This window comes from Lissotriton helveticus, chromosome 3_1, assembly GCF_964261635.1.
Source record: "Lissotriton helveticus chromosome 3_1, aLisHel1.1, whole genome shotgun sequence".
NCBI lineage: Eukaryota > Metazoa > Chordata > Amphibia > Caudata > Salamandridae > Lissotriton > Lissotriton helveticus.
The window spans coordinates 969,981,206-970,008,930 of NC_136061.1; the positions used below are offsets into that span (position 1 = coordinate 969,981,206).

Here is a 27,725-nt window from a genome sequence, read left to right on the forward strand (position 1 = left end):
GGGAGGGAGAGCAAGGGAGGTAGGGAAAGAGAGGGAGAGCGAGGGAGGGTGGGAAAGGGAGGCAGACAGAGGGAGAGTGAGGGAGGGAAGAAGGGAAAGGGAGGGAGAGCGAGGGAGGTAGGGAAAGGAAGGCAGACAGAGGGAGAGCGAGGGAGGGTGGGAAAGGGCGGCACACAGAGGGAGAGCGAGGGAGGGAGGGAGGGAAAGAGAGGGAGGGAAAGGGAGGGAGAGCGAGGGAGGGAGGGAAAGGGAGGCAGACAGAGGGAGAGCGAGGGAGGGAAAGGAGGGAGGGAAATTGAGGGAGAGCGAGGGAGGTAGACGGGGAGGGAGGGAAAGGGAGGGGGAGGGGGAGGGAGGGAGAGCGAGTGAGGGAAAGGGAGGGGGAGGGAGGGAGGGAGAGCGAGGGAGGGAGGGAAAGGGAGGCAGACAGAGGGAAGGGGAGAGCGAGGGAGAGTGAGGGAGGGTGTGAAAGGGAGGGAGGGAAAGGGACACAGACAGAGGGAGAGTGAGGGAGGGTGGGAAAGGGAGGCAGACAGAGGGGGAGCGAGGGAGGGTGGGAAAGGGAGGCAGACAGAGGGAGAGCGAGGGAGGGAGGGAAAGGGAGGGAGAGGGAGGGAGAGCGAGGGAGGGAGGGGGAGAAAGGGAGAGTGAGGGAGGGAAAGGGAGGCAGACAGAGGGAGAGCAAGGGAGGGAGGGAAAGGGAGGCAGAAAGAGGGAGAGCGAGGGAGGGAGGGAAAGGGAGGCAGATGGAGGGAGAGCGAGGAAGAGAGGGAGGGAGATGAGAGGCAGATGGAGGGAGAGCGAGGGAGGGAGGGGGAGGGAGAGAGGGGGTGAAAGAGTGAGGGAGGGTGGGAAAGAGCGGCACACAGCGGGAGAGCGAGGGAGGGAGGGAAAGGCACGGAGAGCGAGGGAGGGATGGAAAGGGAGGCAGACAGAGGGAGAGCGAGAGAGGGAGAGAGGGAAATTGAGGGAGAGCGAGGGGGGAGATGGGGAGGGAAGGAAAGGGAGGGGGAGGGAGGGAGAGCGAGGGAGGGAAAGGGAGAGAGAGGGAGGGAAAGGGAGGCAGACAGAGGGAAAGGGAGAGCGAGGGAGAGTTAGGGAGGGATTTAAAGGGAGGGAGTGGGAGGGAGGGAAAGGGAGACAGACAGAGGAAGAGTGAGGGAGGGTGGGAAAGGGAGGCAGACAGAGGGAGAGCGAGTGAGGGTGGGAAAGGGAGGCAGAGAGAGGGAGAGTGAGGGAGGGAGGGTAAGGGAGGGAGAGCGAGGGTGAGCAAGGGAGGCAGACAGAGGGAGAGCGAGGGAGGGTGGGAAAGGGAGGCAGACAGGGGGAGAGCGAGGGAGGGAGGGTAAAGGGAGGCAGACAGAGGGAGAGGGAGGGAGGGAGGGAAATTGAGTGAGAGCGAGGTAGGGAGACGGGGAGGGAGGGAAAGGGAGGGGGGGAGGAGATCGAGGGAGGGAAAGGGAGAGAGAGGGAGGGAAAGGGAGAGAGAGGGAGGGAGAGCGAGGGAGGGAAAGGGACGGAGAGAGGGAGCGCGAGAGATGGAGGGAAAGGGAGGCAGACAGAGGGAGAGCGAGGGAGGGAGGGAGGGAGGGAGGGAAATTGAGTGAGAGCGAGGTAGGGAGACGGGAAGGGAGGGAAAGGGAGGGGGAGGGAGGGAGAACGAGGGAGAGAAAGGGAGAGAGAGGGAGGGAGAGCGAGGGAGAGCGAGGGAGGGAGGGAAAGGGAGGCAGACAGAGAGAAAGGGAGAGCGAGGGAGAGCGAGGGAGGGAGTGAAAGGGAGGGAGTGGGAGGGAGGGAAAGGGAGGCAGACAGAGGGAGAGCGAGGGAGGGTGGGAAAGGGAGGCAGACAGTGGGAGAGCGAAGGAGGGAGGGAAAGGGAGGGAGAGCAAGGGAGGCAGACAGAGGGAGAGCGAGGGAGGCTGGGAAAGGGCGGCAGACAGGGGGAGAGCGAGGGAGGGAGGGAAAGGGAGGGAGAGCGAGGAAGGGAGGGAAAGGGAGGGAAAGGGAGGGAGAGCGAGGGAGAGCGAGGGAGGGAGGGAAAGGGCGGCACACAAAGGGAGAACGAGGGAGGGAGGGAGGGAAAGCAAGGGAAAGCGAGGGAGAGCGAGGGAGGGAGGGAAAGGGAGGCAGACAGAGGGAGAGCGAGGGAGGGAGGGAAAGAAGGGAGGGAAATTGAGGGAGAGCGAGGGAGGGAGACAGGGAGGGAGGGAAAGGGAGGGGGAGGGAGAGAGAGGGAGAGAAAGGAAGGGAGAGGGAGGGAGGGAAAGGGAGGCAGACAGAGGGAAAGGGAGAGCGAGGGAGAGTGAGGGAGGGAATGAAAGGGAGGGAGAGCAAGGGAGACAGACAGAGGGAGAGTGAGGGAGGATGGGTGGGAAAGGGAGGGAGACAGCGAGAGAGCGAGGGAGGGTGGGAAAGGGAGGCAGACAGAGGGAGAGCGAGGGAGGGAGGGAAAGTGAGGGAGAGCGAGGGAGGGAGGGAAAGGGAGGGAGAGCAAGGGAGAGTGAGGGAGGGAGGGAGGGAAAGGGAGGGAGACAGTGGGAGAGCGAGGGAGGGTGGGAAAGGGAGGCAGACAGAGGGAGAGTGAGGGAGGGAGGGAAAGGGAGGGAGAGCGAGGGAGGGAGGGAAAGGGAGGCAGACAGAGGGAGAGCGAGGGAGGGTGGGAAAGGGCGGCACACAGAGAGAGAGCGAGGGAGGGAGGGAGGGAAAGGGAGGGAGAGCGAGGGAGGGAGGGAAAGGGAGGCAGACAGAGGGAGAGCGAGGGAGGGTGGGAAAGGGCGGCACACAGAGAGAGAGCGAGGGAGGGAGGGAGGGAAATTGAGTGAGAGCGAGGTAGGGAGACGGGAAGGGATGGAAAGGGAGGGGGAGGGAGGGAGAACGAGGGAGAGAAAGGGAGAGAGAGGGAGGGAGAGCGAGGGAGGGAGGGAAAGGGAGGCAGACAGAGAGAAAGGGAGAGCGAGGGAGAGTGAGGGAGGGAGTGAAAGGGAGGGAGTGGGAGGGAGGGAAAGGGAGACAGACAGAGGAAGAGTGAGGGAGGGTGGGAAAGGGAGGCAGACAGAGGGGGAGCGAGGGAGGGTGGGAAAGGGAGGCAGACAGAGGGAGAGCGAGGGAGGGAGGGAAAGGGAGGGAGAGGGAGGGAGAGTGAGGGAGGGAGGGGGAGAAAGGGAGAGTGAGGGAGGGAAAGGGAGGCAGACAGAGGGAGAGCAAGGGAGGGAGGGAAAGGGAGGCAGAAAGAGGGAGAGCGAGGGAGGGTGGGAAAGGGAGGCAGACAGTGGGAGAGCGAGGGAGGGAGGGAAAGGGAGGGAGAGCAAGGGAGGCAGACAGAGGGACAGCGAGGTAGGGTGGGAAAGGGCGGCAGACAGGGGGAGAGCGAGGGAGGGAGGGAAAGGGAGGGAGAGCGAGGAAGGGAGGGAAAGGGAGGGAGAGCGAGGGAGAGCGAGGGAGGGAGGGAAAGGGCGGCACACAAAGGGAGAACGAGGGAGGGAGGGAGGGAAAGCAAGGGAAAGCGAGGGAGAGCGAGGGAGGGAGGGAAAGGGAGGCAGACAGAGGGAGAGCGAGGGAGGGAGGGAAAGAAGGGAGGGAAATTGAGGGAGAGCGAGGGAGGGTGGGAAAGGGAGGCAGACAGAGGGAGAGCGAGGGAGGGTGGGAAAGGGAGGCAGACAGTGGGAGAGCGAGGGAGGGAGGGAAAGGGAGGGAGAGCAAGGGAGGCAGACAGAGGGACAGCGAGGTAGGGTGGGAAAGGGCGGCAGACAGGGGGAGAGCGAGGGAGGGAGGGAAAGGGAGGGAGAGCGAGGAAGGGAGGGAAAGGGAGGGAGAGCGAGGGAGAGCGAGGGAGGGAGGGAAAGGGCGGCACACAAAGGGAGAACGAGGGAGGGAGGGAGGGAAAGCAAGGGAAAGCGAGGGAGAGCGAGGGAGGGAGGCAGACAGTGGGAGAGCGAGGGAGGGAGGGAAATTGAGTGAGAGCGAGGTAGGGAGACGGGGAGGGAGGGAAAGGGAGGGGGAGGGAGGGAGAGCGAGGGAGAGAAAGGGAGAGAGAGGGAGGGAGAGCGAGGGAGAGCAAGGGAGGGAGGGAAAGGGAGGCAGACAGAGAGAAAGGGAGAGCGAGGGAGAGTGAGGGAGGGAGTGAAAGGGAGGGAGTGGGAGGGAGGGAAAGGGAGACAGACAGAGGAAGAGTGAGGGAGGGTGGGAAAGGGAGGCAGACAGAGGGAGAGCGAGTGAGGGTGGGAAAGGGAGGCAGAGAGAGGGAAAGGGAGAGCGAGGGAGAGTGAGGGAGGGAATGAAAGGGAGGGAGAGCAAGGGAGAGTGAGGGAGGGAGGGAAAGGGAGGGAGACAGTGGGAGAGCGAGGGAGGGTGGGAAAGGGAGGCAGACAGAGGGAGAGTGAGGGAGGATGGGTGGGAAAGGGAGGGAGACAGCGAGAGAGCGAGGGAGGGTGGGAAAGGGAGGCAGACAGAGGGAGAGTGAGGGAGGGAGGGAGGGAAAGGGAGGGAGAGCGAGGGAGGGAGGGAAAGGGAGGCAGACAGAGGGAGAGCGAGGGAGGGTGGGAAAGGGCGGCACACAGAGGGAGAGCGAGCGAGGGAGGGAGGGAAAGGGAGGGAGAGCGAGGGAGGGAGGGAAAGGGAGGCAGACAGAGGGAGAGCGAGGTAGGGAGGGAAAGGAGGGAGAGAAATTGAGGGAGAGCGAGGGAGGTAGACGGGGAGGGAGGGAGAGCGAGTGAGGGAAAGGGAGGGGGAGGGAGGGAGAGCGAGGGAGGGAGGGAAAGGGAGGCAGACAGAGGGAAGGGGAGAGCGAGGGAGGGAGTGAAAGGGAGGGAGAGGGAGGGAGGGAAAGGGACACAGACAGAGGGAGAGTGAGGGAGGGTGGAAAAGGGAGGCAGACAGAGGGGGAGCGAGGGAGGGTGGGAAAGGGAGGCAGACAGAGGGAGAGCGAGGGAGGGAGGGAAAGGGAGGGAGAGGGAGGGAGAGCGAGGGAGGGAGGGGGAGAAAGGGAGAGTGAGGGAGGGAGGGAAAGGGAGGCAGACAGAGGGAGAGCAAGGGAGGGAGGGAAAGGGAGGCAGAAAGAGGGAGAGCGAGGGAGGGAGGGAAAGGGAGGCAGAAAGAGGGAGAGCGAGAGAGGGAGGGAAAGGGAGGCAGATGGAGGGAGAGCGAGGGAGGGAGATGAGAGGCAGATGGAGGGAGAGCGAGGGAGGGAGGGGGAGGGAGAGAGGGGGTGAGAGAGTGAGGGAGGGTGGGAAAGAGCGGCACACAGCGGGAGAGCGAGGGAGGGAGGGAAAGGCACGGAGAGCGAGGGAGAGCGAGGGAGGGAGGGAAAGGGAGGCAGACAGAGGGAAGGGGAGAGCGAGGGAGAGAGTGAAAGGGAGGGAGAGGGAGGGAGGGAAAGGGACACAGACAGAGGAAGAGTGAGGGAGGGTGGGAAAGGGAGGCAGACAGAGGGAGAGCGAGGGAGAGTGAGGGAGGGAGGGAAAGGGAGGGAGAGCGAGGGAGATTAAGGGAGGCAGACAGGGGGAGAGCGAGGGAGGGAGGGTAAAGGGAGGCAGACAGAGGGAGAGGGAGGGAGGGAGGGAAATTGAGTGAGAGCGAGGTAGGGAGATGGGGAGGGAGGGAAAGGGAGGGGGAGGGAGGAAGAGAGAGGGAGGGAAAGGGAGGGAGAAGGAGGGAGAGCAAGGGAGGGAGGGAAAGGGACGGAGAGCGAGGGAGAGCGAGAGAGGGAGGGAAAGGGAGGCAGACAGAGGGAGAGCGAGGGAGGGTGGGAAAGGGAGGCAGACAGTGGGAGAGCGAGGGAGGGAGGGAGGGAGGGAGGGAAATTGAGTGAGAGCGAGGTAGGGAGACGGGGAGGGAGGGAAAGGGAGGGGGAGGGAGGGAGAGCGAGGGAGAGAAAGGGAGAGGGAGGGAGAGCGAGGGAGAGCAAGGGAGGGAGGGAAAGGGAGGCAGACAGAGAGAAAGGGAGAGCGAGGGAGAGTGAGGGAGGGAGTGAAAGGGAGGGAGTGGGAGGGAGGGAAAGGGAGACAGACAGAGGAAGAGTGAGGGAGGGTGGGAAAGGGAGGCAGACAGAGGGAGAGCGAGTGAGGGTGGGAAAGGGAGGCAGAGAGAGGGAAAGGGAGAGCGAGGGAGAGTGAGGGAGGGAATGAAAGGGAGGGAGAGCAAGGGACACAGACAGAGGGAGAGCGAGGGAGGGAGGGAAAGGGAGGGAGAGGGAGGGAGAGCGAGGGAGGGAGGGGGAGAAAGGGAGAGTGAGGGAGGGAGGGAAAGGGAGGCAGACAGAGGGAGAGCGAGGGAGGGAGGGGGAGAAAGGGAGAGTGAGGGAGGGAGGGAAAGGGAGGCAGACAGAGGGAGAGCAAGGGAGGGAGGGAAAGGGAGGCAGAAAGAGGGAGAGCGAGGGAGGGAGGGAAAGGGAGGCAGAAAGAGGGAGAGCGAGAGAGGGAGGGAAAGGGAGGCAGATGGAGGGAGAGCGAGGGAGGGAGATGAGAGGCAGATGGAGGGAGAGCGAGGGAGGGAGGGGGAGGGAGAGAGGGGGTGAGAGAGTGAGGGAGGGTGGGAAAGAGCGGCACACAGCGGGAGAGCGAGGGAGGGAGGGAAAGGCACGGAGAGCGAGGGAGGGAGGGAAAGGGAGGCAGACAGAGGGAGAGGGAGGGAGGGAAATTGAGGGAGAGCGAGGGGGGAGATGGGGAGGGAAGAAAAGGGAGGGGATGGAGGGAGAGCGAGGGAGGGAAAGGGAGAGAGAGGGAGGGAAAGGGAGGCAGACAGAGGGAAAGGGAGAGCGAGGGAGAGTGAGGGAGGGAGTGAAAGGGAGGGAGTGGGAGGGAGGGAAAGGGAGACAGACAGAGGAAGAGTGAGGGAGGGTGGGAAAGGGAGGCAGACAGAGGGAGAGCGAGGGAGGGTGGGAAAGGGAGGCAGACAGAGGGAGAGTGAGGGAGGGAGGGAAAGGGAGGGAGAGCGAGGGAGGCACACAGAGGGAGAGTGAGGGAGGATGGGTGGGAAAGGGAGGTAGACAGCGAGAGAGCGAGGGAGGGTGGGAAAGGGAGGCAGACAGAGGGAGAGCGAGGGAGGGAGGGAAAGTGAGGGAGAGCGAGGGAGAGTGAGGGAGGGAGGGAAAGGGAGGGAGAGCAAGGGAGAGTCAGGGAGGGAGGGAAAGGGAGGCAGACAGAGGGAGAGCGAGGCAGGGAGGGAAAGGGAGGGAGAGCGAGGGAGAGCAAGGGAGGGAGGGAAAGAGGCAGATGGAGGGAGAGCGAGGGAGGGAGGGGGAGGTAGACAGCGGGTGAGAGAGCGAGGGAGGGTGGGAAAGGGCGGCACACAGTGGGAAAGGGAGGGAGGGAAAGGGAGGGAGAGCGAGGGCGAGTGAGGGAAAGGGAGGCAGACAGAGGGAGAGAGGGAAATTGAGGGAGAGCGAGGGAGGGAGACGGGAGGGAGGGAAAGGGAGGCGGAGGGAGGGAGAGCGAGGGAGGGAAAGGGAGGGAGAGGGAAGGAGAGCGAGGGAGGGAGGGAAAGGGAGGGAGGGAAAGGGAGGCAGACAGAGGGAAAGGGAGAGCGAGGGAGAGTGAGGGAGGGAGTGAAAGGGAGGGATACAGAGGGAGGGAAAGGGAGGCAGAAAGAGGGAGAGCGAGGGAGGGAGGGAAAGGGAGGCAGAAAGAGGGAGAGCGAGAGAGGGAGGGAAAGGGAGGCAGATGGAGGGAGAGCGAGGGAGGGAGATGAGAGGCAGATGGAGGGAGAGCGAGGGAGGGAGGGGGAGGGAGAGAGGGGGTGAGAGAGTGAGGGAGGGTGGGAAAGAGCGGCACACAGCGGGAGAGCGAGGGAGGGAGGGAAAGGCACGGAGAGCGAGGGAGAGCGAGGGAGGGAGGGAAAGGGAGGCAGACAGAGGGAGAGAGGGAAATTGAGGGAGAGCGAGGGGGGAGATGGGGAGGGAAGGAAAGGGAGGGGATGGAGGGAGAGCGAGGGAGGGAAAGGGAGAGAGAGGGAGGGAAAGGGAGGCAGACAGAGGGAAAGGGAGAGCGAGGGAGAGTGAGGGAGGGAGTGAAAGGGAGGGAGTGGGAGGGAGGGAAAGGGAGACAGACAGAGGAAGAGTGAGGGAGGGTGGGAAAGGGAGGCAGACAGAGGGAGAGCGAGGGAGGGTGGGAAAGGGAGGCAGACAGAGGGAGAGTGAGGGAGGGAGGGAAAGGGAGGGAGAGCGAGGGAGATTAAGGGAGGCAGACAGAGGGAGAGCGAGGGAGGGTGGGTAAGGGAGGCAGACAGGGGGAGAGGGAGGGAGGGAGGGAAATTGAGTGAGAGCGAGGTAGGGAGATGGGGAGGGAGGGAAAGGGAGGGAGAAGGAGGGAGAGCAAGGGAGGGAGGGAAAGGGACGGAGAGCGAGGGAGAGCGAGAGAGGGAGGGAAAGGGAGGCAGACAGAGGGAGAGCGAGGGAGGGTGGGAAAGGGAGGCAGACAGTGGGAGAGCGAGGGAGGGAGGGAGGGAGGGAAATTGAGTGAGAGCGAGGTAGGGAGACGGGGAGGGAGGGAGAGCGAGGGAGAGAAAGGGAGAGAGAGGGAGGGAGAGCGAGGGAGAGCAAGGGAGGGAGGGAAAGGGAGGCAGACAGAGAGAAAGGGAGAGCGAGGGAGGGAGTGAAAGGGAGGGAGTGGGAGGGAGGGAAAGGGAGACAGACAGAGGAAGAGTGAGGGAGGGTGGGAAAGGGAGGCAGACAGAGGGAGAGCGAGTGAGGGTGGGAAAGGGAGGCAGAGAGAGGGAAAGGGAGAGCGAGGGAGAGTGAGGGAGGGAATGAAAGGGAGGGAGAGCAAGGGAGACAGACAGAGGGAGAGTGAGGGAGGATGGGTGGGAAAGGAAGGGAGACAGCGAGAGAGCGAGGGAGGGTGGGAAAGGGAGGCAGACAGAGGGAGAGCGAGGGAGGGAGGGAAAGTGAGGGAGAGCGAGGGAGGGAGGGAAAGGGAGGGAGAGCAAGGGAGAGTGAGGGAGGGAGGGAAAGGGAGGGAGACAGTGGGAGAGCGAGGGAGGGTGGGAAAGGGAGGCAGACAGAGGGAGAGTGAGGGAGGGAGGGAGGGAAAGGGAGGGAGAGCGAGGGAGGGAGGGAAAGGGAGGCAGACAGAGGGAGAGCGAGGGAGGGTGGGAAAGGGCGGCACACAGAGGGAGAGCGAGGGAGGGAGGGAGGGAGAGCGAGGGAGGGAGGGAAAGGGAGGCAGACAGAGGGAGAGCGAGGTAGGGAGGGAAAGGAGGGAGAGAAATTGAGGGAGAGCGAGGGAGGTAGACGGGGAGGGAGGGAAAGGGAGGGGGAGGGGGAGGGAGAGCGAGTGAGGGAAAGGGAGGGGGAGGGAGGGAGAGCGAGGGAGGGAGGGAAAGGGAGGCAGACAGAGGGAAGGGGAGAGCGAGGGAGAGTGAGGGAGGGAGTGAAAGGGAGGGAGAGGGAGGGAGGGAAAGGGACACAGAGAGGGAGAGTGAGGGAGGGTGGAAAAGGGAGGCAGACAGAGGGGGAGCGAGGGAGGGTGGGAAAGGGAGGCAGACAGAGGGAGAGCGAGGGAGGGAGGGAAAGGGAGGGAGAGGGAGGGAGAGCGAGGGAGGGAGGGGGAGAAAGGGAGAGTGAGGGAGGGAGGGAGGGAAAGGGAGGCAGACAGAGGGAGAGCAAGGGAGGGAGGGAAAGGGAGGCAGAAAGAGGGAGAGCGAGGGAGGGAGGGAAAGGGAGGCAGAAAGAGGGAGAGCGAGAGAGGGAGGGAAAGGGAGGCAGATGGAGGGAGAGCGAGGGAGGGAGATGAGAGGCAGATGGAGGGAGAGCGAGGGAGGGAGGGGGAGGGAGAGAGGGGGTGAGAGAGTGAGGGAGGGTGGGAAAGAGCGGCACACAGCGGGAGAGCGAGGGAGGGAGGGAAAGTGAGGGAGAGCGAGGGAGGGAGGGAAAGGGAGGGAGAGCAAGGGAGAGTGAGGGAGGGAGGGAAAGGGAGGGAGACAGTGGGAGAGCGAGGGAGGGTGGGAAAGGGAGGCAGACAGAGGGAGAGTGAGGGAGGGAGGGAGGGAAAGGGAGGGAGAGCGAGGGAGGGAGGGAAAGGGAGGCAGACAGAGGGAGAGCGAGGGAGGGTGGGAAAGGGCGGCACACAGAGGGAGAGGGAGGGAGGGAGGGAAAGGGAGGGAGAGCGAGGGAGGGAGGGAAAGGGAGGCAGACAGAGGGAGAGCGAGGTAGGGAGGGAAAGGAGGGAGAGAAATTGAGGGAGAGCGAGGGAGGTAGACGGGGAGGGAGGGAAAGGGAGGGGGAGGGGGAGGGAGGGAGAGCGAGTGAGGGAAAGGGAGGGGGAGGGAGGGAGAGCGAGGGAGGGAGGGAAAGGGAGGCAGACAGAGGGAAGGGGAGAGCGAGGGAGAGTGAGGGAGGGAGTGAAAGGGAGGGAGAGGGAGGGAGGGAAAGGGACACAGACAGAGGGAGAGTGAGGGAGGGTGGAAAAGGGAGGCAGACAGAGGGCGAGGGAGGGTGGGAAAGGGAGGCAGACAGAGGGAGAGCGAGGGAGGGAGGGAAAGGGAGGGAGAGGGAGGGAGAGCGAGGGAGGGAGGGGGAGAAAGGGAGAGTGAGGGAGGGAGGGAAAGGGAGGCAGACAGAGGGAGAGCAAGGGAGGGAGGGAAAGGGAGGCAGAAAGAGGGAGAGCGAGGGAGGGAGGGAAAGGGAGGCAGAAAGAGGGAGAGCGAGAGAGGGAGGGAAAGGGAGGCAGATGGAGGGAGAGCGAGGGAGGGAGATGAGAGGCAGATGGAGGGAGAGCGAGGGAGGGAGGGGGAGGGAGAGAGGGGGTGAGAGAGTGAGGGAGGGTGGGAAAGAGCGGCACACAGCGGGAGAGCGAGGGAGGGAGGGAAAGGCACGGAGAGCGAGGGAGAGCGAGGGAGGGAGGGAAAGGGAGGCAGACAGAGGGAGAGAGGGAAATTGAGGGAGAGCGAGGGGGGAGATGGGGAGGGAAGGAAAGGGAGGGGATGGAGGGAGAGCGAGGGAGGGAAAGGGAGAGAGAGGGAGGGAAAGGGAGGCAGACAGAGGGAAAGGGAGAGCGAGGGAGAGTGAGGGAGGGAGTGAAAGGGAGGGAGTGGGAGGGAGGGAAAGGGAGACAGACAGAGGAAGAGTGAGGGAGGGTGGGAAAGGGAGGCAGACAGAGGGAGAGCGAGGGAGGGTGGGAAAGGGAGGCAGACAGAGGGAGAGTGAGGGAGGGAGGGAAAGGGAGGGAGAGCGAGGGAGATTAAGGGAGGCAGACAGAGGGAGAGCGAGGGAGGGTGGGTAAGGGAGGCAGACAGGGGGAGAGCGAGGGAGGGAGGGTAAAGGGAGGCAGACAGAGGGAGAGGGAGGGAGGGAGGGAAATTGAGTGAGAGCGAGGTAGGGAGATGGGGAGGGAGGGAAAGGGAGGGGGAGGGAGGAAGAGAGAGGGAGGGAAAGGGAGGGAGAAGGAGGGAGAGCAAGGGAGGGAGGGAAAGGGACGGAGAGCGAGGGAGAGCGAGAGAGGGAGGGAAAGGGAGGCAGACAGAGGGAGAGCGAGGGAGGGTGGGAAAGGGAGGCAGACAGTGGGAGAGCGAGGGAGGGAGGGAGGGAGGGAAATTGAGTGAGAGCGAGGTAGGGAGACGGGTAGGGAGGGAAAGGGAGGGGGAGGGAGGGAGAGCGAGGGAGAGAAAGGGAGAGAGAGGGAGGGAGAGCGAGGGAGAGCAAGGGAGGGAGGGAAAGGGAGGCAGACAGAGAGAAAGGGAGAGCGAGGGAGGGAGTGAAAGGGAGGGAGTGGGAGGGAGGGAAAGGGAGGCAGACAGAGGGAGAGCGAGGGAGGGTGGGAAAGGTAGGCAGACAGTGGGAGAGCGCGGGAGGGGGAGGGAGAGCGAGGGAGAGCGAGGGAGAGCAAGGGAGGCAGACAGAGGGAGAGCGAGGGAGGGAGGGAAAGGGAGGGAGAGCAAGGAAGGGAGGGAAAAGGAGGCAGAGCGAGGGAGAGAGAGGGAAAGGGCGGCACACAAAGGGAGAGCGAGGGAGGGAGGGAGGGAAAGCGAGGGAGAGCGAGGGAGGGAGGGAAAGGGAGCCAGACAGAGGGAGAGCGAGGGAGGGAGGGAAAGAAGGGAGGGAAATTGAGGGAGAGCAAGGGAGGGAGACGGGAAGGGAGGGAAAGGGAGGGGGAGGGAGAGAGAGGGAGAGAAAGGAAAGGAGAGGGAGGGAGAGAGAGAAAGGGAGGCAGACAGAAGGAAAGGGAGAGCGAGGGAGAGTGAGGGAGGGAATGAAAGGGAGGGAGAGCAAGGGAGGCACACAGAGGGAGAGTGAGGGAGGATGGGTGGGAAAGGGAGGTAGACAGCGAGAGAGCGAGGGAGGGTGGGAAAGGGAGGCAGACAGAGGGAGAGCGAGGGAGGGAGGGAAAGTGAGGGAGAGCGAGGGAGAGTGAGGGAGGGAGGGAAAGGGAGGGAGAGCAAGGGAGAGTCAGGGAGGGAGGGAAAGGGAGGCAGACAGAGGGAGAGCGAGGCAGGGAGGGAAAGGGAGGGAGAGCGAGGGAGAGCAAGGGAGGGAGGGAAAGAGGCAGATGGAGGGAGAGCGAGGGAGGGAGGGGGAGGTAGACAGCGGGTGAGAGAGCGAGGGAGGGTGGGAAAGGGCGGCACACAGTGGGAAAGGGAGGGAGGGAAAGGGAGGGAGAGCGAGGGCGAGTGAGGGAAAGGGAGGCAGACAGAGGGAGAGAGGGAAATTGAGGGAGAGCGAGGGAGGGAGACGGGAGGGAGGGAAAGGGAGGCGGAGGGAGGGAGAGCGAGGGAGGGAAAGGGAGGGAGAGGGAAGGAGAGCGAGGGAGGGAGGGAAAGGGAGGGAGGGAAAGGGAGGCAGACAGAGGGAAAGGGAGAGCGAGGGAGAGTGAGGGAGGGAGTGAAAGGGAGGGATACAGAGGGAGGGAAAGGGAAACAGACAGAGGGAGAGTGAGGGAGAGTGGGAAAGGGAGGCAGACAGAGGGAGAGCGAGGGAGGGTGGGAAAGGGAGGCAGACAGAGGGAGAGCGAGGGAGGGAGGGAAAGGGAGGGAGAGCGAGGGAGAGCGAGGGAGGCAGACAGAAGGAGAGCGAGGGAGGGTGGGAAAGGGCAGCAGCCAGAGGGAGAGCGAGGGAGGGAGGGAAAGGGAGGCAGAGGGAGGGAGGGAGGGAAAGGAGGGAGGGAAATTGAGGGAGAGCGAGGGAGGGAGATGGGGAGGGAGGGAAAGGGAGGGGGAGGGAGGGAGATCGAGAGAGGGAAAGGGAGGGAGAGGGAGGGAGAGCGAGGGAGGGAGGGAAAGGGAGGCAGACGGAGGAAAAGGGAGAGCGAGGGAGAGTGAGGGAGGGAGTGAAAGGGAGGGAGACAGAGGGAGAGCGAGGGATGGTGGGAAAGGGAGGCGGACAGAGGGAGAGCGAGGGAGGGAGGGAAAGGGAGGGAGAGCGAGGGAGGCAGACAGAGGGAGAGCGAGGGAGGGTGGGAAAGGGCGGCAGACAGAGGGAGAGCGAGGGAGGGAGGGAAAGGGAGGGAGAGCGAGGAAGGGAGGGAAAGGGAGGTAGAGCGAGGGAGATCGAGGGAGGGAGGAAAAGGGCGGCACACAAAGAGAGAGCGAGGGGGGAGGGAGGGAAAGGGAGGGTGAGCGAGGGAGAGCAAGGGAGGAAGGGAAAGGGAGGCAGACAGAGGGAGAGCGACGGAGGGAAAGAAGGGAGGGAAATTGAGGGAGAGCGAGGGAGGGAGACGGGGAGGGAAAGGGAGGGGGAGGGAGGGAGAGCGAGGGAGAGAAAGGGAGGGAGGGAAAGGGAGGCAGAAAGAGGGAAAGGGAGAGCGAGGGAGAGTGAGGGAGGGAGTGAAAGGGAGGGAGTGGGAGGGAGGGAAAGGGAGACAGACAGAGGGAGAGTGAGGGAGGGTGGGAAAGGGAGGCAGACAGAGGGAGAGCGAGGAAGGGAGGGAAAGGGAGGGAGAGCGAGGGAGAGCGAGGGAGGCAGACAGAGGGAGAGCGAGGGAGGGTGGGAAAGGGCAGCAGACAGAGGGAGAGCGAGGGAGGGAGGGAAAGGGATGTAGAGCGAGGGAGAGAGGAAACGGGCGGCACACAAAGAGAGAGAGAGGGAGGTTGGGAGGGAAAGGGAGGGAGGGAAAGGGAGGGTGAGCGAGGGAGAGCGAGGGAGGAAGAGAAAGTGAGGCAGACAGAGGGAGAGCGAGGGAGGGAAAGAAGGGAGGGAAATTGAGGGAGAGCGAGGGAGGGAGACGGGGAGGGAGGGAGAGCGAGGGGGAGGTAGGGAGAGCGAGGGAGAGAAAGGAAGGGCGAGGGAGGGAGGGAAAGCGAGGGAGAGCAAGGGAGGCAGACAGAGGGAGAGCGAGGGAGGGAGCGAAAGGGAGGAAGAGCGACTGAGAGCAAGGGAGGGAGGGAAAGGGAGGGAGAGCAAGGGAGAGTGAGGGAGGGAGGGAAAGGGAGGCAGACAGAGGGAGAGCGAGGGAGGGAGGGAAAGGGAGGCAGAAAGAGGGAGAGCGAGGGAGGGAGGGGGAACGGTAGGTAGACGGAGGGAGAGCGAGGGAGGGAGGGGGAGGGAGAGAGGGGGTGAGAGAGCGAGGGAGTGGGAGGGAGAGCGAGGGAGGGAGGGAAAGGGAGGCAGACAGAGGGAGAGCGTGGGAGGGAGGGAAAGGTGAGGGAGAGCGAGGGAGGGAGGGAGACAGGGAGGGAGGGAAAGGGAGGAGTAGGGAGAGCGAGGGAGGGAGGGAAGGAAAGGGAGGCAGACAGAGGGAGAGCGAGGTAGGGAGGGAAAGGGAGGGAGAGCGAGGGAGAGCAAGGGAGGGAGGGAAAGGGAGACAGGGAGAGGGAGACAGAGAAAGGGAGACAGACAAAGGGAGGGGTGGGGAGACAGACGGAGATAGACAGAGGGAGGGAGACAGACGGAGACAGACAGAGGGAGGGGGACAGACATAGGGAGGGAGGAGGGAGGAGGGTGACAGAGAGGGAGGAGGACGGAGGGAGGGAGGGAGGAGGGTGACAGAGTGAGGAGGGAGGCAGAGTGAGGAGGGAGACAGAGTGAGGGAGACAGAGTGAGGGAGACAGAGAGGGAGAGGGAAGGAGAGAGAGGGAGACAGAGAGGGAGAGGGAAGGAGAGAGAGGCAGACAGAAAGAGAGGGAGACAGAGAGAGAGGGAGACAGAGAGAGAGGGAGACAGAGAGAGAGGGAGACAGAGAGAGAGGGAGACAGAGAGAGAGGGAGACAGAGAGAGGGAGTGAGACAGAGTGAGTGAGACAGAGGGAGTCAGGGAGAGAGAGAGGGAGAGAGAGGGAGTGAGAGGGAGTGAGACAGTCTGAGTGAGACAGAGGGATAAATAGGGAGAGATGGAGGGAGAGAGGGAGAGAGAGGTTGAGAGAGGGAGAGAGAGGGAGATAGAGGGAGAGAGAGAACGAAAGATGTGTGTATGCCGGGTCTGGTGGCTCAGTGGACGAAACTGTCCGCTGCAGGGACCTGTGTTCAATCTCATGGTCGCAGTTTTATTTGTTGCTCTAGCCCCACCCCCTCCCCCACTGACCCCACCCCCACTGGTGCGGCCCTCAGACACAAACAACACTGTAAATTTGCCCCCCGAGAGAAAGTTTGTGAGTACCCATGTTACAGAAGAACCTAGAGCAGAAGGACCATCGTCGTCGCGGGCCACATATCCTCCTGGGTGTCTGGGCCCTGGCCTTTCCTCTCACTGTGTGTACATGGCGCCGGGCCATTGCGTCACTGGGGGCCACTGGGCATGTCAGCCACTGGCGGGTTGCACCACTGCAAGACCAGGCAATGTGGCACTTGTGCAAGTATCAAAAGCAAACAAAATGCAAGAGGTATCAAACAGTACATTACAGGAGGAAAAAGTGACATGTGTGCAAGTTACAAAAGCGTGCAAAGTATAATATTATTGTATGTCTGAGATTTTTCTGCTTAGAAGAATACCTGCTTTCTATCACATATAAAACCATTGTTTTCCTCTCTTTTCTGCGTGGCCATTTGCATGATCTGCGGTTGCACTGATCCCAACAGTGCCAGCACCACCCGTGCACTGAATGTTTTAGCTGATTTGCCCCTTTCTGCCAACATCAATACAGATCTCAAACCATTGGTCTCTTGGGCCTCAGAATATGCCCATCCTTTGGATAACTATTCCTCTTGTGTAGCTTCTGAATAAATAATTTGTTAGTGGGGCTTTGAAATTTCGTGTCTGTTTGTTTCTTAAACAGAAGATATTTTTGACTAATCTACCGGTGTTAAGGACATCCGCTTTCGCGAGCGGTAAATAAGATTTATTTAATACAGAGCATATTTAGGATCCACATCCTAGTAACTCACCTGGGTGTGAGTTGGCAAGTGGCACCGTCTTTATTTCTACATTATTTTTGGGAAAGTTGGTTACTCAGTCAAATGTTTTATCGATGTGGGTTCCATTCTAATCATGCAGAAACCGGGGGGTAGCAGTTCCGCTCCTAGGTAGTTGGTATGTTCTTGTAACCAAAATTCTGGTATGGAATTACGTCAATCATTGAAGAAATTATGTCCAAGTGTGATGGCTATTGTTAAAGTTGTATACATTTGCGGTACACTAAAGTCATCCTTTGGAAGCACAAGTGCTAAATCAGTGTCCAAATATGATGTTATTTTTTGTAATGTCTAGAACAATCCTTCTAATTTCAAAAGGAAAAATGAGGATTAACAGATGTGGGGGATCTGAGCACTTCAGCGTATCAATACAATACAAATTACAGAGGATGAGGGTTTCGAATACACTAATAATCTTTGATCAGATTCCGGATTAGAATGTCTGTTTCCAAGTACTGATGTGTATAGTCAGCATCTTTGGTCTCCATGAGGGTAATCCATTAATTCTTCCTTTTCTGTAATCATGGCTGTCCTGACCACATTTGTCAACAGTAGTGGGATGACATAGAAAAGTGACACTTCTGTTCAGATCTAGTAAAATGGCTAGAGAAAGTCTTGTCTGCTAGGTCCACTGGTGTTCCATTGGTATTTGTATACACATAACTTTCTATTTATGCATTTTCAGCATTTCTAGTGTGACAACAGCACCAGCATGTTTTCGAGCACTTTTACTCGTGTATCTGTCGCAACATTGGAAGGTTTTGCACTCGTTTTTCTTTCTTTGAGCACTCTGTCCTAACATTGAGTTTGCACCTGTCTTTTCCCCACCAGCCAATCTGCATTCATGCAACCGCACAGGGTCTTTGGGTTGACTCAATTAGAACTTTGTTTCATTCCTCTCTATTTTGCACAGCCTCACAGCCAGTTTAAACGCCTGTTACTCATGTTTCACTGCTCTTCACACTGGGTTTCAACCCTGATTGTTCAAGATTTTGGTTCTTCATTAGGCCAGGTACCCGAACGGGTCTATGGGACAAAGAAAGTACTTTTTGCAGCATTTGCTTCACAAAGGGGCTTGTAAAAATTTATGGTGGGAGAGCACACATATCCGTGAAACTCATTAAGTGCAGGCTGTTCAAGAATAGAACAAAAAATTGAAGTGTTTTTTGTTTTTATTAGGTAAGATTTTAGAACCACATCTAAGTCTCAATGAAATGTGTACCAAGTGCTTTACCTAGTCATGAAGTATTGAGTCCTGTCACACACTTTAGGTCAGTGACTTTTTAAGAGTTTCACGTTGCTCAACTGGGTGTGATTTCTGATATTTATGTTTCCCTCATCTTCTTTGCTTGAGTTTGCTTGCGAGAAAGTGTCGCTCATATAATCATTGAAATGTCACTCATAAGACACTAAGATTATGAAAATGTCACACATACCTACCTGAAACCTTGGCAGTTCTGTACTTCTAAGGAGACCTGTTGACTTTAAGAATCCCACACATGAAAATCCCAAAAGATTTGGGGACCATTATGTGACGTTTACAATCTGGAATGAGGTGTCAGGGTACACTTAAGTCAGAGTTTTTCCACCGGGGGGCACCATCCCAGGGGGATGCCTTCAGAGGTACCTTTAGGGCAGCAGCCCCTGGGTCTGCACAGAGAAGCTAAATTACACACCGGTTTGTAAATATTTGGGGAATGTTTAACTTTCTCTAAAATATTCCCGTACTGGAGTTCAACAATTAATAGGCCTCCCAGGCAATTGTGTGTAATGTTGCACTTGGGCTGCATTTAGAAGAGCACAGCAGCCAAGCTGGAAAATACATAGTTTTGTTTAGAATTATACTGGCATGCAGCAACACCCACAGGACTAGAAGGGCTTCAAGTTGCCAAAAGAAAAATGCCAGCATCTGTTGTATAAGCACCTTGTAAATTGCTTGTCTTGGCACTAAATATGGGTTATAAATAACGAAGTGTGTATTCATTTGTAATGTGACTTTTCTGTCATTGTTCCCTTTCAGTCATGGATCTTTCAGGTAGCCCTAGAACACAATGTAAAGTGCTTTCTATAAATATTTGCAGTTCAAAGTATGCACAGATAAGTGCTGAAAATACAGCTTTAGGTGGCTGCTTTTTTTGAACCGCCTGGGAGTTTTCCCAATATGTCAAGGTGGTGTCTTAACCAATGGAGTCATAGCTTTGTCATAGGAAAGATTTATATTTTTAATACAAATTTCAAAAAGGTACAGAGTGGCGGTACGGAGTATACCAGGAGCCCTCCTTGTTCTGTTCCAGATGCCTTTCAGCTGCACATGTTGTATAAACCCTTTTTGATGCAGTAGATTAAGTGATTTTTCCCACTGCTTTTTTAACCCTGGCCGTCCGTCTGTAATATTGCAAAGGTCTATGAGCAAAGGCCAGAACCCCATGAAATGTATGCGTCCATACTTAAACAGTCAAAACACCACAATTGAGAACTCTGAAGTGGAGATTCAAAGGCAGTGCAAGTGTCTCACAGTGCCTGTCACTGGGTCCTAAAGTTGTTCATCTAATCCTGCGCTTCTCTGCAGAGTGCACATTCATGGTGTCTTATGCAAATCATACTGAGAACATGCAAGTAATATTTCTTAAACATTTTCCCTTCATTGCAAGTTGAAAAAGCTACTTGGTCGCTAGGCTGACGACTCCTGTTCAAGCAGAAGAAACATCTTAGGAAGTGAATAAGAAGTTACACATTTGTTTTGAGTGATGGATGAAGGGGCAGTGCTGAAGTTTGCCCTCACTAAGCTTTGAACAAGTAACTTGCAGAGCCTCATCGGTGGTATACAGCATATACATACTGCAGCAATTTTGGGAGCACCTACTTAAAACCTGGATGAGCTGAAATGACTTTTTATCCACTTACCACAGAATGATTATTTTATCCAAATTAATTGTATTTAAAACATAAGAAGATTTTTGTTTAAAGATTTTTTTTTTTTGCAACTACAAAGTTAAAAACCTCCTGTACCTCGTGCAGCTGTAAAATTGCAGCTATTTACTATTCATTAAAATGCAACTTCAATTTTTTTATCTTAGGTTAAGCAAGCATTTGATATGGATCGTTTTCTGCTCCCAAAAGATGGTAGAGTGCTCAAGCGAAAGGCTGAAACAGAAAGCGACGGAGAGAGAAAAGCTGCAAAAACAAGGAAATATGATTCCTCCCATTTGGATATTGGTTTCACCTGCATTGTTGTTAGTGGAGAAAGTAGATCGCAGTGTGTGATTTGTGGCGTGATCTTAGCTAACGATAGCTTGAAGCCAACCAAACTAAGGCGTCACTTTGAAACGAAACAAGGGTCTCTAGCATGAAAAAGCAGAGATTTTTTTGCCAGGAAGTTGACAGAGATAACTCAGCAGAAAGAAGCTGTGAAACATGTGGCAAATACTCCTGCAACTGCATTAAAAGCATCATACCAAGGAGCATACCACATTGCCAAAAACAAAAGGCCCTTTGTAGATGGAGAAAAGGTGATTCTCCCAGCATTGCTCGATGTAACTAGGACAATGCTTGGTGAAAAAGCAGCAGAAGAGTTCAAAGTATACCCATCTCAGATACAACAGTTTGCCGCCGCATCGCTGACATGTCAGAAGATATCCAGGGACAGCTCATAGCTAGGTTGAAATCAAGTTTGTTTGCTTTACAGCTGGATGAAGCAACTGATGTGTCAAAAAATGCCCATTTAATTGCTTATATTCGTTACTGTTATGAAACACTAGTATTAAAAGATTTTTTATTTTGCAAGCCAATCAAGGGACGGGCAACAGGATCCGATTTGTTTGCCATGAACAATGACTTCCTGAATATCCAAGGCTTAAAATGGGATAACTGTGTTGGAATCTGCACAGATGGTGCTCCTTCAATGTGTGGTGCTAGGGCTGGCCTAAAAGCTAACGTATTGAAAGTGGCTCCACATATTCTTTGGACCCACTGCATGATACACCGGGAAGCCCTTGCTGTTCGAAACATGGACAGCAAACTAGAGGATGTGCTGAATTCTGCTATAAAAGTAGTAAATTTTATAAAGACCCATCCCACAAGAGCTCGTCTTTTTGCAGTTTTATGTGCAGAAATGAGCATGATGGCTTGCTGTTTCATACAGAAGTGTGGTGTTTATCCTGGGGTAAAGTGCTGTCTCGCATCTTTGAATTAAGGAATGAAGTACGGCAGTTTCTTCTGTGTTTGGACCCCTGCAAAGCAGAACAACTATGCAATCCCCGCTGGCTTGTACTTCTATTATACCTTGCCGACATTTTTGAGAAATTAAATTCCCTGAATCTGTCTCTGCAAGGAGCTGACATGACTTCTTTTACCATGAATAAAAGAATAACTGCATTCAAGAAGAAGCTTGAATTACGGAGAAGACTAGTTGAAGGTGGCCTGTTTGAGCAGTTTCCATGTTTAGTAGATACTCTTGCGGAGACTGAATATGAACTTCCAAGTGTTGCTGAGGTGATAAAAATCATCTGACTTCTCTCAGGGACAGTTTGCAAAAGTATTTTCCTGAGGACAACGATCACTTAAATGACTGGGTCTTTCAACCATTTCTGGCAGAGGTGGCAAGCCATCTCCCAATCCGTATGCAGGAAGAACTGATTGATCTCCAAAGTGACCGCACTCTGCAGATGCATTTCAGTAAAGTCTTACTGGGAGAGTTTTGGCTGAAAATGTCTGCAGAATATTCAGCTTTGCGAGAAACTGCCATCAAAACTCTCTTGCCTTTCAGCTCGTCCTATTTATGTGAGATTGGGTTCTCAACACTTGCGGTACTAAAGACTAAGTACCGTTCAAGACTGGATGTGGAGCGAAACCTGAGGACGGCAGTGGCGAAAATCCATCCACAGATTGACCGTCTCTGTGGCGAAAAACAGGCACACCCGTCACATTAATGTTGGTGGTGTTATTATCAATCTGTCATGTGTAAAACAAAGCATCCTAGCAAAAACAATTTGCCTACATTTTATCTTGGAACATTTTGTTTTGAGCTGTGTAATAAGCCTCTGTCATTTAACCACACCCACTCACAAACCTACAGTTAACTAAAGTCTTATTGCGTTGAACATTATTTGCCGGATATGGCCCGGGATACGCGGGTGGTGGTCAATTATGTAGTGTAGCAGGTGTCCGAAATTTCTGTCAGATGTTGGGGGGGCCCGACATTTCAAAAAATTCAGCATAGGGGGCTCAACCTACAAAAGTTTGAAGACCTATGTTTTACACTGTCACTGTGGTGGATGGATCAGTAGGTACTGCAGTTCATTAGTGAAATTTAACTCACAGGCCCTGGGCTATTACCATGCAATAGGGACTTATAGATAAGTTAAATATGCCAAGTAGAAGAATGTCAATTCAACCATTTTAAAAAGGGGTCAGGCACTTTACCACTGGTTAGCAGCAGTTATGTTATGTTATAACATCTTGTATAGCGCACGAATCACCGGGAGGCATCTCGGCGCTTTTTCTCTGTCACAACCGAAGGAGACAAATAGCAGGACGGCAGCGTTAGTACAGGTGCGCTTTCAGATGTTTCCTAAAGGCATGGTAGGAGGGAATGCCTCGAAGGGTAAGGGGGAGACTATTCCAATACTTAGGGGCCAGATAGGAAAAGGCCCTGCCCCCAGACCTACTGCGTTTGATGCGTGGAATGTGAAGCAGTTGTAGCGTGCTAGACCTCAGGGGGCGGTTAGGAATATGTTTTATCAATTTCTTTTGAAGATATGCTGGGCCAAGACCCTGGAGAGCAGTAAAAGTCAGGCAACACACTTTGAAAAAAGGTCTTTGTTTGACTGGAAGCCAGTGCAAGGTTTTCAGCAATGGCAATGAAGGGGTGCCCGCTGGCTGATTCAGGACCAGCCTAGTGGCCGTATTCTGAATAACCTGCAGTTTTTTCAGGTAAGTTGCTCCAATCTCGGCTAGCAAGGCATTGCCATAGTCCATCTGGCTAATAATCATTGCCTGGGTCAGCGGTCTTCGATGTATCATGGAAATAAAAGGCAGAATCTTTCGTAGCAGTCTTAACCTATAATAACAAGCCCCAGCTATCGAGGAAATGTGGTCTTGCATTGAAAGGGTGTGGTTCAGCTTAATGCCCAGATTGTTCACGCTCTGTGATGGCACAGGGGCAGACCCAAGTTGCGCCGGCCACCAATCCGGAGACCAGGACTCCTCGGCCTTTCCCAGCAGCATGACTTCAGTCTTGCTCTGGTTCAATTGGAGGCAGTTGTTGGCCATCCAAATTGGGTTCTCCAACATCCCTCTGCGAAAACGGAGTCTGTCGGCTTCCCTATCTGGCCCACAGTTGAACACCAGCTGGGTGTCGTCGGCGTATGACACCGTTTCGAACCCCAGGGCTTCCACCACCCTAGCCAATGGCGCCATATAGATATTAAAGAGGGTGGGGCTAAGGCAGAAGCCCTGGGGAACACCCTTGGTCAACAGAGTTTTTTTGGACTGATATGGGCCCATGGTAACCGTTTGATATCTGTCCAGCAGGAAACTCTGCAGCCACTTAAGGGCTAAACCCTGTATGCCTGCGGAGCTCAATCTCTCTGCGAGCTTAGCATGGGAGATGGTATCAAAAGCCGTAGAGAGGTCGAGCAGCACCAGAATTGCCGAGCCACCTGCATCTATGGTCAGCCTTAGGGAGTCCGTTACCGCCAACAGGGCAGTCTTGGTGCTAAAGCCCCGCCGGAACCCAGATTGTGAAGGGTCCAAGATGTTGTTTGTTTCTAGGTACCTGTTTAGTTGCTGGTTTATGAAACTCTCCAGCATTTTTCCTAGTAGAGGGAGCAGGGAGATGGGGCGATAGTTGCCTAAGTCCTGGGGGTTGGCAGTGGGCTTCTTAAGTATGGGACGGACAAAAGCTTCCTTCCAAGATGCTGGAACCACACCTTCCAGGATCAAAAGATTAAAAATCCTTTGAATAGAGGGGGCCAGAGTGTTAGAGAGAAGTGACATAACCTTAGGGGGACAGGGGTCTGTCGGGGACCCTGATTTCGCAGCCTCCAAGGCTCTTTGTGTCTCCATAAGGGAGATCGGCGAAAAATATTCCAATGAGCAATCTGTCTGCGCAATACGGCCTCCTAAACTACAGTCAGGTAGTGGGTGAACCTGTTCCGGGGTTGGAAAATTGACATAATTTCTATAAATGTTCTGTTGAAGAAAGTCAGCCAATGAATCACATAACTCTTGTGATTCAGTGGGAGGAAGTTTACAGGGGGTCGGAGCGGTGAAGTCCTTTACAATGTCGAATAGGGCTTTGGAAGAACTGTCTGCCCTTTCAATTTGACTCACAATATACTGACATCTAGCTGCCTTTAGATTGTGATGATATACCGTCTGTGCGGATTTAAATAGCGCCTTCGACTGTGAGGACTTATTCCGTCGCCAAATTCTTTCCAGCTTTTTACAAGATGATTTTTCCTGTTTCAGTTTGATTGAGTACCATTGGGCCGAACGACGGCTTTGTATGGGTCTGGCCTGTCTATTTGCAGGTATAATTATATCCAGCACATGTACCAGGCCCTCCCCAAATCCCTTCAGGGCCCTTGATACATCTTGGTCCTCCAACGGGGGCAGCGCCTGAAATTCTGCTTCAAAGATCTGAGAAGACAGCTTGTTCCATTGGCGCTTGAGTAATTTCCCCCTCCCCGTCGGCTGACCAACGGCTATCGGCAGGCTAGGGGCCGACGTGAACTTGATCATCGCGTGATCCGTCCAGGTGAGAGGTGCCGGAGGGTCAAAGCTGAGAAAGTCTATATTTGTAAAGACTAGGTCCAGGGCGTGACCCCCCTTGTGCGTGGCTCCCAGGACTCTCTGTGAGAGCCCCAGCTGTTCCAGATCCGTAAGAAGCTTACTCACTTCCGGGGATGTGAGTAGTTCTCCATGAAAGTTAAAATCACCCAAGAGTAAAAAATTATTCACAGCGAGAGCATGTGTGGCTATCAGGTCCACGAGTTTGTCCGCAAAGTCCGCCTTAGGACCTGGAGGTCGATAGACAAGGGCCCCAGTCCAGCTCGCCGTAGGAGAAAAATTGACTTGAAAGATTCCTACTTCCATGCTGTCGTCAATTCGTGTGTTGACCCAAGCAATTTTAATGTGGTTCTTACAGACAATGGCTATCCCCCCCCCAATTTCCCCACCCTGTCCAGATGGATAATTTTGTAATTCTCAAGCATAGCTATATTTATCAACGGGAAATTGGTGGTGTTCAGCCACGTTTCCGTCAGAAAACAAATTTCCGGCGAGTATGAGTTGATCAAATCCCATATCTCGAAGGAATGTCTAGCCAAGGAACGCACATTACATAGAATGAAGGTACGGTCTCCCGAAGGCGAAGTCTTTAAAAGGCGAGTTGAAGCCGCATGGCTAACCTGCATATTCCCTTGAAATGAGCAGTGTTTACAAGCCACCGGCCCTTCGAGTTGGATAGGGAAATGATAAGAACAACTTAACATACTACCACCATCTTCCACAGCTTTTTTGCGGATATTACAGAGCTCTGAGGAAGAAAGACCTATCCTGGGAGAAGGCTTAGAGGGCAGAAGACCAGGGGTCGTGGCCTCTGGGCTCGGTCTGGCCCGGACGGGCACAGACGGGCTTACCTCTGGCGCACCCCCGGCGCACCCATGGCGCGCCCGCTGCTCGCGACCGCTGCGCTGTGTCATACCCATATTCCTTTAAGCCGCCGCAGGTCACGTCATCGTACTAAGCCGCGCCCCCAGCGTCCCACCTGCGAGGTGGGTGTGGAGGTTGCCGGCGGCAACTCTGCGCGGTAGATGTAAATTCCGCACCTATTCGGCGGAGCAGGCAAGAGCTTCCTAATGTCAGGTAGGGGTTTTATTTTTAAAAAAGTACCACCAATTCAATAAGCGGCACGTAAAGCAATGAGATTTTTAAAAAGACAGCACCATTGGATCCTAGCTCCCGGCTTTTCGCCTCAGGAGCAACTGAAATTTTAAAAGTAACACAAATTCAAAAGCGACAGAATAAAGCAATGTACATTTTTTAAATTACAGCAGCAGAGTCCTAGCTCCCGTCTTTGCGCCTCAGGAGCAACTAAGAAGCACAGAGTTAAACGGCCATGCAAAAACAGTGAAAGCACAAATCTAGGAGTACACAAACAAAAGATGGTCATTTCCTACAAGTATGTTGTAATAAACACTGTATTTAGACCAAGACATGGCTCCCCTCAGCGGCCTTTTCCACAGCAATTCCTGAGTATTGTCATCAGAAGAATCACCTCCGATATAGCCACAATGTTGTGGGCACTGTGGAACCAGGAAAAGCAATTATTATTGGCAGCCTCCCTGTTGACAAACTGCTTGCTAATGAGCATTCCAATGTTCAACATATTCATCTCATCCCATTTGCTCCAGCATTGCACAAGATGGGGTTTGGGGGTGAGGTGCTGGAGCAGACAGCTGAACTGTATTGATTGCTTTCATATGGCTGGAAGTAGGCGTATGCACTCAGTGCAGCAAGTTACAGTATAGTACATAATAAAAAAACAGTAAACTTTTACTGTCTAATCTGGGGAAAGAATTAGTTCAGATGAATTACATGAGTATAAAGTACTCACAAACCAAATATGTGAAGTTGCAGACAAACACGAGAAGCCTTATGAGCCACATATGAAGTAAGCCTAATGTGTGAGATGCTCACAAAAATGGGATGCAGTGTGTGTGCTTGTTGGAAAGAAATGCTCTACAAATGTGAAAACCCCCATGTGAGAGAAACAGATTGTAGAAGCCAGTATGTGAGTTGCTCATAAAAACAAAATGCAGTATATGTGTGTGTGCAAGTGTAACGTGTTCTAAAAATCAAGAGGCAATGTGTGTGTTTGAGGGGCAACCAAAAGTGAAAGGCCTACTGTCTGGGGCACAAGGTAGCCTCATATGTGAGATGCTTTAACAAATTCAGGAATGTGGCACAGGCTTGTGAGCTTGAGTGGAGCTTATTTATTCAACAAGTATAACGTCTCTTTTAAAGCCAGAAAACCGTTTAATTCTTAGAATCATTTGAAGCATCCTGGTGTCAATTCGTTTTTTTTTTAGAGGTACTCTAAGGTTATTACCAGGTTTGGAAAGTTTTCACAAATTACAGTCTGAATTACTAAAAAAGGAAAAGCATTGAAAGCACTGTACCACTTAAACACTGATGGGCAAATGTCTACCTTTTGATGCAACGCAGCACAGCAACTAAAGTAGCTGCCCTGCGCCATTGGGAGAATGCAGAACAGCACCATGTGAACTAAGATACAGCGCATGCTTTGTCTCTCCCTACTCTGGTGCACTTTTGGCTGCTTTGCTCCAATGCACCTCCCATTGCGCCAAAGAGTGCAAGGATGTGTATCAAGTCCAGCAGTGGTTTTGTAGTGAAGACCTTCCAGATTAAAATACCTTTGTTTAACACTTTTAACACTGTATGCATGCTGTAAAGTGCAGTACATATGCACAGTTTGAAAAGTTTAGAGCAAAGAAAACTTTTTTCAAACTTATTGTCTGCCTTGAGGAGATATACATGTTTGGCATAAATACCTGTCTGCCTTTTTTTAGGTCGAAGCACGACCTCTGCTTCAATGCGAAGCATTGATAGCAGAATCTGCTTCGACAACTATTGTGATCCGTTTTTGGGAATGTGGACAGGAAGGGTGCACGAGCGCAGAGTAGCGGCGCCGTGCCCCTCTCCTGTCCACATTCCCTTGCGCAAACACTCTACACTCACGCATGCGCACATACACATGCATAATACACAGGCATACACAGGCGCACATACACATGCATAATACACAGGCACACACACACTGCATACACACACGCATACACACACGCAGACCCACGCGCACACCCACGCGTACACACACTGCATAAACACACGCCCCCCCCTTACCTCACCAGGCTCTTTTCTTGCGGGCTCCTTCTGCCTGGCTCCCAGTGGATGTACGGGTGCGATGCGGCCAGGGGCTCCAGTGCTGCTACGGCGGGCGGGGGCGACGCGGCAAGGAACGGCCAGGGACTCCAGTGCCGTCCATTACCTCTTGTACGCCCTTAGCAGGCGGAGCCGGAGACGCGTCCAAGAACACTTTGTGCCTGCGTAGAAGTGCGTGCGCCCGCCTGACGTCACTTGTCGGAGCCGGAGACGCGGCCAAGAACACTCTGCGCCTGCGCAGTGTTTTGGGCACTTTCCCGCACGAAACCCAGTTCTCCAAGCGTCGCTCACATCGCACATTTCAAATGTGTCTTAATCCAGCACTGCTTTTGAAGTGCTAGTGCTTTTCCTCCCACACCTCCCTCCCTAGAGGCCCTCCATGCTGAAGCGTGTGACCTCTTTTCTCTGGCAGGATCTATTGGAACGGGTGGTCCCGGTATCCCCCCCCCCCCCCCGGGTGTCACAGCAGGCCCCCGAGGGAGCCACCG

At 55.5% G+C, this 27,725-nt stretch overlaps 1 long non-coding RNA gene across 2 annotated transcripts in view; it reads right to left on the reverse strand.

Moving 5' to 3' along the window:
* Positions 1–27,388, reverse strand: part of LOC144824820 (uncharacterized) — a 128,759-nt gene extending 101,371 nt beyond the window's left edge. For both annotated transcript variants that reach the window (XR_013609137.1, XR_013609136.1), the window contains exon 1: positions 27,199–27,388. This is a non-coding gene — a long non-coding RNA (uncharacterized LOC144824820). The remainder of the gene's footprint in view (positions 1–27,198) is intronic.
* Between the last annotated feature and the right edge of the window lie 337 nt (positions 27,389–27,725).